Consider the following 11,918-nt stretch of genomic DNA (forward strand, 5'->3'; position numbering starts at 1 on the left):
TTCTAGAGAAATGTACTAGTCTATGTTCTTCATTTATGAGCAGAATAGTTTTCATCTACTTTTTAATAAAAGGTTAATGTATAAAATGAATGCTGTTAAAGGAAAGAAAAGCGAAACATTATCAGGAAAGTTGAAGAAAAGATTGCACCTAGAACAACTGAAGTAAACCAGCAAACCTGTTTTTTGGCCTTTTCTATAAAATTTTGAAATTCATCATCTTAATGAAAGAACTGGAAATAGATTTTCCAAACAGAAATGTGAGTAATGATAAGGGAGGAAGTTTTAACAGTTAGAAATATTTTAGAATGCATTCTTTTACATTTTTCCCCATACAAATGAGAAGAAGCTAAAAAACTTATGGGTATTGCTTTAAACACTTTGGATAAGAGGATTTATAGTAATGTAAGGTTATTGTTAGTAGTAGAAATAACAATAATTTTTTAAAAATATATTAGTATTTGGAGCAGGACTAAATACCAGTGATCATCCTTTTTGGTTTCTTGTGTTTGTGTAGAGATTCCATTCAGCCAGACAGTACCAGACCTCCTTCAGAGGGAAGCTGATAAACTAATTTAGGTGGAAAGGTTTAATGAGATAATGATGCTAAGGCCAGTTAACATCTAATAAGAACATAACCACAAGGGATGATATTGTTGCTTATTAATTATAATGATTCAGAGGAAAGAGACAAGGTGGCACTCATTTAGCAGAGAGTACTCATGAGTAAGGCTGTTTTCCCAAAGGAGAAGTGTTGCAGTTAGAGTTAGAAGTAGGCCAAGATTTAGCAGAGTTTGAAATTTATGGCCACTGGGTTATACTAGCAACCACAGAACTGAAGGCCAAGCAGGAGGTAACAGATGCCTTTCTGATGGTGGCCAGGGATGGAGTGGAGACTGCTGTGGTTGCTGGGCCATGCACGGAGGCAGACTCCAGGCTGAGTTTTGGGAGCTGTCTGCTTGCCTTAGATTCCACAGTGGTCATTCGTGGGCAGACAGGCAGGTGTCCAGAACTGGACTGGATGTGCTTCCAGTTCTGTGACCTTCCCCTCCACTCCACAGGGTCGGGTGAGTCAGACCCAAGGATAGCTATTCAGTCAGTATTGGCGCCCAGCTTTGTTGAGGGAGCCCAGAAGATCCTTTGGTCCTGTTTTTAGAGGCACAGACCTAGCTGTTATCTGTTGAATTGCATTTATGATTCCTTGGTGTTAGTCACTAACCACATACCGCTTCCTGAATTCACTGTGGGTCTGGTCACCTCCATGTTTGCCCAGGACGGCAGAACTGTAGTATAAATTTACTGCAGACACCCTAATGTCCATATTAGTCAGGTGAGCAGGAATAGAGAATTCGAGGAAGAAACAACCATGTGAAAAAAAAACATGGAACTTTTGGAAATCTCGTGACTCCTCAAGGTAGGCATAGAAGCTTGAAATAGGACTAGCCTGGGGAAGTTAATTTGGGGCTCGGTAAGGAATATAAAAACTCTACTCCTTATTTAGCACCTTTTTCCAATATGGGTCTCTCTCTGAGTCCTGGATCCTACGCTATTGCTGACTCGTTTCTTGGGTCTTTGGATGCCACCTCTGCAATGATAGGGAGGGGTTTTCTATCCTTCTTGTGTAGTTAATTTTATTTTATTTTATTTTTCTTTTTCTTCTTTTTCTTTTTTTTTTTCTTCTTTTTTTCTTTTTTCTTTTTTTTGAGACGGAGTCTAGCTCTGTCACCCAGGCTGTAGTGCAGTGGCCGGATCTCAGCTCACTGCAAGCTCTGCCTCCTGGGTTCACGCCATTCTCCTGCCTCAGCCTCCCGAGTAGCCGGGACTACAGGCGCCCGCCACCGCGCCCGGCTAGTTTTTTGTATTTTTTAGTAGAGACGGGGTTTCACCGTGTTAACCAGGCTGGTCTCGATCTCCTGACCTCGTGATCCGCCCGTCTCGGCCTCCCAAAGTGCTGGGATTGCAGGCTTGAGCCACCGTGCCCGGCCAGTTAATTTTATTGGCTGAATGAGGATCACCTCACAGGATTTTTCTTGTCCTATATAATAATGTCACTGAGCCCTGAAATAGAAAGGAAATAATATTCTCATCATTAGCTTTTTAAAGCAAGTATATTTTATTTTATTAAATGCGTGGTTTTAGAGAGGAAAGAAGTGACAAGCGCTAGACTAGAAGATGGAAGATATAGGTCTAGTCCTGACTCATGCCTATCAGCTCTGTCACCTCCGTTGGACAAGTCTCATGCCTTTCAGAGCCTCAGTTTCTGCATTCATAAAATGAGGGGTTATTGAAGGTAAAGTTTATGATTAAAAAGCCATGTCCAGCTTTAAAATTATGTATTTATGCATATATGTTTGTACAGATCCTACATCCATTAAACTTTTATAAGAGAATTAATTGATAAACCCATATGAGAACAGATATTTCCTTAAATCTGTAGTTCAAAGTGGACAGTTAAGGTCAGAGTTACCAAGGAACCAATGCCATAACTATTGAGTACTAACTATGTGGCAGGTTCTTCACAGATAAGGAAATGAAGATTTTTCCAAAGGTTAAATAAATAGTTCAAGATCGTATAGTCAATAAGGAGTAAAGCCAATGCTCAAACCCAGGCATCCCTGAAACTGAAGCTCATGACCTTCATCACCACTGTGTGCATCTCCCCCTTTTTTAGAACCCAAATGCTTATGTCCTGTCACTTACGGCACCAGCCACCAGAAGTTTTCTTCAGTCATAATGGTTCTCAACTGGGATGTGGGGAGGGAGCAAGACAAGGAGTAGTTTGAAAACGCTTCTCAGTTGATTCTGATACCCACATGTTTCTGCCTCTAAATTCAGCTACTCTCTTTGAGACATAACTTGGCCAGAGTCATTCCAACATTATTACCTGAGAGGATCTTACTTGAGAATTTTCTGCTATGTGCAGGTTCATGTTTCTGTTTCTTCTTGCATGTCTTCAGAGCAGGTAGAGACATTGAACACAATGATTCCTCTTCCAAAAGGGTAAGTGAAGCAAAGAGAATGGAACGATTCAACATTACTCACCTACCCATTGGTCACAGAACTGACATCTTCCATACCTAAGACTAACTGCCACAAGACATTGTCTTTCTAGCCAATTCAGTTAATAATGTATTTATATAGAAGGAAAGTTTCACTGTTGTTTTTTTGTTCTGGATTTTTCCTGGTAAATGGATCATTTCAGTGACATTAGTTTTTTTTTTTTCTTTGAGATAGAGTCTCAGTTTATTGCCCAGGCTGGAGTGCAGTGGTGTGATCTCCGTTCACTGCAACCTTCGCCTCCTGGATTCAAGTGTTTCTGTTGCCTCAGCTTCCCAAATAGCTGAGATTACAGGTTCTTGCCACCATTCCTGGCTAATTTTCATATTTTTAGTAGAGATGGAGTTTCACCATGTTGGCCGGACTCAAACTCCTGACCTCAAGTGATCCACCTACCTCCGCCTCCCAAAGTACTAGGATTCCAGGTGTGAGCCATGGTGCCTGGCCTGATTTGGTCTTAATTCACAATTCGTTACAGTCTCAAATGATTTCCTTTGGTCTTTTTTAAAATTTCTTTTCTTTCTTCTTGTTGAATAAATTATTCATTATTGCTCAGTATAGTTGCATTGAGCTCATTGTGAAAAATTAGAAACATTCTGATACAGGACTTAATTAAATAAAGACACAATAGAGTACAGTATCATATTGCCATTTAAAAGAATGAGGCAGCTTTATCTATGGAATGGTATCCAAGATACATAGTTAAAATTTAAAAAGCAAAGCACAGAACAATGTGTATGGTGTGCTACCATTTGTATAAATACGTACATATATGTTTCTATGCATTGCCTAATTGTGGAAGGACATTTAAGGAACTGGTAATAGTGGTTGTCTCTGGGGAGAAACTGACTGACTCAGAAGTTGGAAGACTGTCTCTGTTGTCCCTTTTATATAGTATATCATGTTCATGTATTGCCTATTCATTTTTTAATAAAGAAGAAAGTAGAGCTATCTTTAGTGAGATGGAAAAATACAAAAGACATATTGTTAGATATAAAAAGCAAGGTGCAGAGTAGCGTAAATAGTATATGATACTATTTTTGTAATGTAATTATACATACATGTATATACACACACATACACACATCTATAAAGAGATGCACCAAATTGTTAACAGTGGTTCCCCCTAGGGAAAAAGAAAGTGTGTGTGTGTGTGTGTGTATGTGCGTGTGTGTGCACATAGTTTCCTTTTTTTATCCTATGTACTTCTATATTGTCTGATTTTGTTTTACACAAGGCACATAGTAATTTATAATAAATAATTCATACATCTCAAACCCAAAAAATTGCACTTGATTTCTGCACACCTATCAACAAAATTCTCCAGCATTTCTGGCTAGCTTTATTTTGCTCTTTGCTATATCTCATGGATTCAGTTCAGATCTCTTCTTTGACCTTTTCTCTGAAGCTTTGTGAAGTTTCTATTCCTTTATCTTTACTCTAATGCATTCACCTTTATCAGTAGGGCCCAGCTAATGTCATGACCATGAAAATCATGGTGATACTACTGGTAGTTCCTCTCTCAACCACTTTCCTTTTTAATTAATCAAGAATAATGCAACTAAAATCCTCCTGATTCCTACTTTGCACACTTCAACTTGGTTAAATAAAACTCCCTACCTATTTCAGGAAAATTTATTTGCTTTCTGGATGATTCCTATCTACAAATATGTTGTATTTCCAGTCTCAAAGAACAAAATCCAAGAGAACTTCCTCAACTCCACATCCCCTTCACGTACCACACCATTTCTCTGCTTTCCTTTACAGCTATTTCCCTTGACAACGTTGTCGTTACTTTTGTAAAGATATTTTCTCCCCTCCCATTCATCCTTAAACCTACTTCTCTCAGGCTTTCAGCCCTAACCGCTGTCCCTGAACTATCTTGTTGAGGTCAATTATGGTACTTACTTGCTAAATTCAGTGGCCAGTTTTCAGTCCCCATCTTTACCTCCCAACTCATTGGCCAATCACTTTCTCCTTGCAATACTTTTTTTTGGTCTTCTGGACACCTCTCTTTCTTGGATCTTCTTTTGCCTCACAGACTACTCCTGAGTTTCTTCTTTATCCGCTTCACCTTGAAAAGTGGGGACTACTCATGGCTCAGTTCTTGAGCCACCTGCCTTCTTTATTCAAACCCATTCTCTCAGTGAGCTCATCTAGCCTTTGGCTTTGAATACCCTTTCCATGCTGATGTCTTCCAAGTTCTTTTATGTCCACACTCCAACTTGTACCTAAACAATGGACTTGGTGTCTTCTTCTTCTGTTTCTTTTTTGTTTTGTTTTGTTTGTTTGTCTGTTTGTTTTTTACCCTGAGATGGAGAGTTTCGCTCTTTGTTGCCCAGGCTAGAGTGCAGTGGTGTAATCTTGGCTCACTGCAACCTCTGCCTCCCGGGTACAAGCGCTTCTCCTGTCTCAGCCTCCCGAGTAGCTGGGATTACAGGTGCCTGCCTCCAAGCCTGGCTAATTTTTGTATTTTTAGTAGAGATGGGGTTTCACCATCTTGGCCAGGCTGGTCTTGAACTCCTGACTTCAGGTGATCTGCCCCCCTCAGCCTCCAAAAGTGGGCTTGATGTCTTGTTGACACCACTGTTTAGCTTTCTAACAGGCATCTAAACTTAACATGTCCAAAACAAGTGGATCCACCTGCTTGCATCACCCTTTTCATATCGCTAAATGGCAACTTAATTGAAGCTCTACTTTATTCTAACAGCTTTCGCTACCTCCACCACTAAAGCCCTAGTCCAAGCCTGATTATCACTCACCTAGATTAGTGCAATAGACTCTTATCAGCTCCCTTGCTTCCATCTTTTCGCCTAAAATCTGTTCACTGATGGCAGCCAAAGTGGTTCTTTAAAAAATACAAATCAGGGCTGGGCGCAGTTGCTCACGCCCGTAATCCCAGCATTTGGGGAGGCTGAGGCAGGCAGATCATGAGGTCTTGAGATCGAGACCATCTGGCTAACATGGTGAAACCCCATCTCTACTAAAAATACAAAAAAAAAAAAAAAAAAAAAAAAAAAAAAAAAAAAAAAAAAAGATTAGCCAGGCGTGGCGGTGGTTTCCTGTAGTCCCAGCTACTCGGGAGGCTGAGGCAGGAGAATGGCGTGAACCCAGGAGGCAGAGCTTGCAGTGAACCAAGATCACAGCACAGCACTCCAGCCTGGGCGACAGAGCGAGACTACATCTCAAAAAAAAAAAAAAAAAAAAAAAAAAAGTAGTACAAATCAGGTTATGCCATTGTTTTACTCAAAACCCTCCAATGGCTCTCATCTTATTCAGAGTAAAATCCAAAGTCTTTACGAGAGCCTTCAAGGCCTATATGCTTCCTGTATTCACTCTATGTCTCTGGTCACCTCCCATTCTCTCCTCCTCACTGTCACTGTTTTCATGCCACCTTGACTTCCTTGCTGCTTTTTGAACACGTCAGGCATGCTCCTACCTCAGGGCCTTTCTACTTGCTATAGGTCTGGAATGTTCTTTTCTCAAGTATTCACATGGCTCAGTTCTCTCCCTTCATTCAGCTCAAATGTCACCTTATCAGAAACCTTCCATTAATATCCTGTCTAGAATAGCATTCACCCATTTCACTGTGCTCCTTTACCCTGCCTTATTTTTACCATCATATGACACATTAGATATCTATTAGTTATCTATTGTAAATATGCACTTATTGTAAATAAGAGCCATAAGAACAGAAATTTTTTGTTTACTACATCTTTAATATTTAGAAGAATGGTGGTTACAAAGAAAGTGCTCAAAAAATATTCCCTGAATGTCGAATAAAGAATGGTGAGAAGTTCCCTAAAGCTTCCTTTAGCCTATTCAAACTACATGGAATTGCTCTTAAGACAGTTTATTTCTCCATCTCAATTTTCTCATGTCTTTTTAAAAAATTGTTGTAACTTTTTATTTTGAAATGATTGTAGACTCACAAGTATTTGCAAAAAGAGTATGTAGAAGTTTCATCTATTCTTGACCCAGCTTCCCCTAAATGTAACATCTTCCCTATCCTTTCATTATTTCCTGTTTCCTTTACTTCAGTTTCTTATTTCTTCTGTAAGTCTTTCTACACATGCTTTCAGGAACTCCTCCATCTCTTATTTTATGGCCAAATCATTGGTGAACTTTCTTCAACACCAACATCAAATTCCTTCTCCAAGATAATGGTCCTATCGAGGAAGGGATAGAATACTTCAATTAAATATGCTTAATCCTATTTTTCATAATAACAAATAAATCAAAAGAAAAGAAAGGCTGTTTCATCTTTTAAGCTTGTAGTTCTACCAAGAGATACTATCTCTTCTGTAAGTTCTGTATAGCAGTTTGTTTACTGTGATTTCTACAGACAGGCAATTTGTTGACTCTAATGTATATTTTCTCTCTTATATTCAACTGTTTAGGAAAAGTTGAATAAAAACAAATATATGATTTCTTTTAAAAATTATTTATTCTGCTAAGTCTCTGTCATTTTTAAAAATTCAACACACATTTATTGTGTACCTACTATGTGCCAAGCTCCATCCTAACAATGGTCTCTTATTCCCCTAAGATAATCCGTGATGAACATGACTTTTTAGACATTGTAAATTCTGAAAGATCGATTGAAAACTCCTTTCTTCCAGGTAAGTAGGTTATTCTCTAAGGAATGGGCATTCATGTTCAGGTCATAAGGGCATGATTATGCACTAATAACTGGTCTCCAGGGCCACAAAAAGAACCCATGTCCCTTCCGATATGCCTGAGATATAAGATAATCCATGATTTGACAAGATAAGGCTCATCAATTTCATCATCAGTAAAAAGAGGACATAACTGAGACATCACTAACTGCTATTGTTAAAATAAGTGTGTATTAAAATCCTTATGGATGTCCCCTTCATATTCAACATTAATTAGAAACCTACCCTATCTCAGTGTTCTTCCATAATCAATCCCCCTTTCCAGTATTACTAAGGTAACTGTAAGCCTTGCATGCCTGAACTGTCCTGGTTTACATCTGTTGTTCCAGCATAATTATTAATTGCAACCCCATTCACTGTCTAATGAATCTTGGTTTGGAAGATAAATTATATGGTCAACCTAAGTATTAGGGTCCCTGGGATAAACAATCAAGGTGCCATTCTTATTTATTGGTATTGGTTTGTCACAAGCTGTGAAAACAGTTTTTCTTTTGATTGTTTCTTCCTGAGTTGTCACAAAGACCTTCACATAAAATCGCTCTCTCCCATTAAAGTAATTATTGAAACCCCCTTCAGTAATGACCACTTGTTTTAGTTTTCCTCCTCAGATTCCCAAGACCAAATGTAGAGATTGTTTTTGCTGGGTCAGAATCAAAATTGTTCAGAGGCACTAGCCTTGTATAGGGAGAATTTCATCTATCTAATCCACAAGAAACTTGAAGAGACATTTTTTTTCCTTGGTAACATTATCTTGTAGAAAGAGTCTGTGATTGACTACTAATTTTAGCCCAGAGAACAGAAAACTCAAATGTACTCAATTTCAATGTAACATATGTGTTTGTGGCCTAAGATACTTAATGTCTCTAAAGTTACTACTAGGGAATGAGTAATTGAAAGGTGAGTTTGGGTGACCTTCTTAGACATAATCTCTGTTAAAACTATTTAATTTCTATGGTTCACAAGGAAAGGTTTTTTCACAACTATATTCTTGGCTGATGGTAGTAGCAGTACCACCATTTTTTTCATTATTTAATTTTGGAAAATTGACCACTATTTTTTTCATCTAAGGCTGTGTCCTTATTGTACTGAAGCACCCAATCAACTCAATGTAAAAAGAAAAATATTTTAAATAATGTGGAATTATGAAGACAAAACAACTAGTGAGAAAACTAAATTGTTTTTATCTAATTATTTTATAACTCATCTGTGAACTGTAGATAATTCTGCTGGTTTTTGCCTTCCTGAAACAGTTGCGGTGAGAATAAGTAACATACTTAGTAAAACATTATGAATGTTTGAGATAATAAATGCACAATGACTTTATCCTTGTTTGCAGCTTGCCTGAAAAATTAAATTGAATGAAACAGAGTGTCTTCAGTGTGTTTTTCTTCTTCTCCCTCTTTCTCTTCCTCCTCTAGTTAAAATGAAAGTACATTAAAAATTATTATTGGTATATATAGCTTCATTATAAGACACTGACAGATGCTGAAATATCAATGATACTCCTCTAGTGTTCATTTAAACAAATTCCATGCTTTTGTTAATACTAAGAAGATATCAGGAAAACTAGACTCCTAAATCCCTTCTTAACCTAGGGAACTGGGTTGAATAGCTAAAGGAAATTTCTCGTAATACTTATGCCTTTTCCTATCTTAGGCATCAACTCCACTCCCTTCACCCTACCTTCCCTGTCTCTCCTAGGAGATGTATAACAAACTCTGGAGAGGCCTCTTTCATATGAATTAAGACAGCTCCTCTTCCAGGAGTTTCTGGGCCTGTTTATAAAACACAGCCTGAGAAATGGCCCCAAAGAACCCTGCAGTTCTTGAGTGCATAGGGAACTTCCATGACTTGGAAGTAATGGCATCAGGTGGTTGGAGAGGGTGGAGTGATAGACCAGGTTTCTAGTCTTCCAGGAAACCAATTGTACCGGGATCATTTTAATAGGTAATATATATTATATATTAAAAATATATGCAGCTTTCTTAAAAACTAAAGGCCTACCAAAAGAAAGTGAAGATTTCGTAAGATAGAAAAATGTATTCCCTGATTAAGAATAATGACCTATTCCTAATGACAGGACAAGAACTACCCATAATGCACTGCATCTTCTTTTGGCAGGGGTACTCTGAGTACCCTGTGCACATCTCTGTAATTCTCAAGAGACTTACTGTCTTCCAGCTAACAACATGACAGGGATTTATTGGGGTGCCAAGGCCAGGGCTTAGGTGTCAGAATTGGGAAATCTGTCATATGATTATTTGGGTGAAGAACTCTAGGTTCCGTAAATACTTTTGTTCCATGAGTGGTTCATAGAAAAACTTAGAGGCTGCCACAGCAACTGTAAGCCTTCTGAATGGGAACTAGGCACAGGACAGAGTGGGGGTGGGATATATGTTCACTGGGGAAAGGTGACATTTTTTAGGATGTATTTTGCTGGAAGATTTACCCCCCAGCAGGGCCAGCCTTAAGAAATGCTGGGAAGTGGCTCTTTGGCAACATTTACCTATTTTGGAAGTGTTCTTCTTCTTTCCTACTCCTTCTCCCACTCCTCCCCTTTCCCCACTTACTTAACCAACCCAGAGGTATGATTTTGTAATCTGGTTACCCAAAGTCCCTTTGTTGTGGCCCTTACCTGAGCTAATATGCTATGGACCTTGTCCACTTCTCATGTTCGCCAGATTTCTTATCAGATTCTACCTGTATCATGTTCTCTTCCCATTGGATATTTATTTCTGCCTTTCAAGGGAAGAGGAAGTGATCCTATAATCTAATTAGAACAAGAGCAGAAAAGGTAAAAACAATTTAATACATTGTTCCTCCTAATGCAGGGGTGGAGGGTAGGGGCTTTACACTTCACGAGTGGCTTCTAGAACAGCGTATTTTAACTCAAAGTTGTGAAGTTTTCAGTGGTGAAATTCCAGGACCTATGTTTCAAATCAGTGGGAGTAATATTTTGGGGGCAAGAACATTTTTAAAGCACCCTCAAAATCATGCACATAGACAACTACCTGTTCTCAGTAAGGAAGGCCCAGCTGTGGAGTTTGGGAGAGTTGGAGTATCTGTTTTGCATAGCCAGGTGTCATCGCAGCTGACAGAGGAGGTGCTGTCAAGGAGCAAGACAGCATGTGTCTTGAGAATGTGCCTGACTGCTTGGTCAACAGGAAGACTAGGGACTGTACATACCTTTCTCCTCCCTGGGGGTTGGCACCATGGGCTGAGGCCAGGAGTGCCTGGGTGAGGGTGCATAGTGTATATAGTGTATATGCACTCTCACCCAGGCACTCCTGGCCTCAGACCATGGTTTGACTACAGCTTATTCCTAAAAGATCAGAAAGGCAAATGATTCAGAAGTACGTGCAGCTGATTCATACTGGTAATATGTAATCTCACAATCCGTGCCTGTTTTCTTTTAAGTGTTGATGTGTTGCTGATGCAGTCTGCACTCTGCTCTCCGACTCTCCCTTAGAAAACAGCGACAATGCTTTATTTCCGATTACATAACGACTCAAGCCAAAGAACTTTAAAAAAATGCCCACAGCAGTTTTGATTTCACACTGTTTATGTTTCATTTTTGCTCTACTAATCCAATATTTTCTGAATATCTTCATGGCCTAGCCAGAACATATTCATTGAGTTATTGACTAGACAGGACTCTGATTTAACCTTAAACTCTTAGGAAAACTTCCCATGTGACTTACAGGATTTCCAGTGCGAATCAAGAGGACCATTGTTGATTCTTAATAATTATGTGGTTTCTGTATGTAAATGTATGCCTTTCACATGCATAAATGCACCAGGGCATAAAATTTCCAGTGCCATCTAAGCATACACATGTGGACACATGCACATACACACACCCACTGCACAAATCTCTGGTCTTCAATTACTAATTGTTCTCTCATTTGAGCTGACTACTCTACTGCTCCTATAACTACTAAATAATAATATGGAAAGATGCTTAAACAAAACAACCTAGAGTCATAATTTTTAAATTTTAAGGTAGAATGGCATTGCTACTAGACACATGCAACTAAGCAAGGATTTTTGTAGGAAAGTGATGAGGTTACAGAACTGTTATAATCAGCATCTGCTTTATTGGCAAAAAGCATAAATAGGTAGTTTAATCATCTTTTTAAATGGTGATATTGACTAAAACATGAAGAAATGCCATTCAGAAGGGCT

Source organism: Chlorocebus sabaeus, chromosome 21 (genome assembly GCF_047675955.1).
Source record: "Chlorocebus sabaeus isolate Y175 chromosome 21, mChlSab1.0.hap1, whole genome shotgun sequence".
NCBI classification, from domain to species: Eukaryota; Metazoa; Chordata; class Mammalia; order Primates; family Cercopithecidae; genus Chlorocebus; species Chlorocebus sabaeus.